This window comes from Nannospalax galili, unplaced genomic scaffold (genome assembly GCF_000622305.1).
Source record: "Nannospalax galili isolate Female #2095 unplaced genomic scaffold, S.galili_v1.0 scaffold113, whole genome shotgun sequence".
Taxonomy (NCBI): Eukaryota; Metazoa; Chordata; class Mammalia; order Rodentia; family Spalacidae; genus Nannospalax; species Nannospalax galili.
In genome coordinates this window covers 10,343-10,745 of record NW_008335444.1, presented here as the reverse complement: position 1 = coordinate 10,745, position 403 = coordinate 10,343, and the positions used below count along the sequence as shown (strand labels likewise).

The 403-nt window shown below is 41.4% G+C and overlaps 1 protein-coding gene across 1 annotated transcript in view; it reads right to left on the bottom strand.

The window, feature by feature from the left end:
- Crb1 (crumbs cell polarity complex component 1) overlaps window positions 1-403 on the bottom strand; it is a gene marked incomplete at its 5' end in the record, with an annotated part of 56,093 nt that overhangs the window by 46,888 nt on the left and 8,802 nt on the right.

The window sequence follows — 403 nt, the reverse complement described above, 5'->3', positions numbered from 1 at the left end:
AGGAGCTTGTTCCAAATACAGGCCTTCACCTGCTGTTACCTAAATCTGGAACAGTCTTTCTCCAGACTTCCCCATGCCCAGCTCCTCCTCAATGCTGCCATCCTTCCTTTGGGAACTTTCCCAACTGTCCAAGTTAGAAAATACCCCCCTTGCATCCACCCTCTATTCTATCACTGATCTATTTCTTCATAGTCCCTGTTACTATTTGACACTGGCTGTTTTTCTGCATTAGTATATGGGCTGCGTGACATCAGAGAGCTTTTCTGTGTAGGTCTTTCCTCGGTCCCTTCACCTAGAATATTACCTGGCCAACAGTAAACGTTCATTAAGCATTATTGAGAGAATAATTCATAAAATAACTTCATTATTTTGGAAAGTGAGATGATGATTAAAAAACACATCA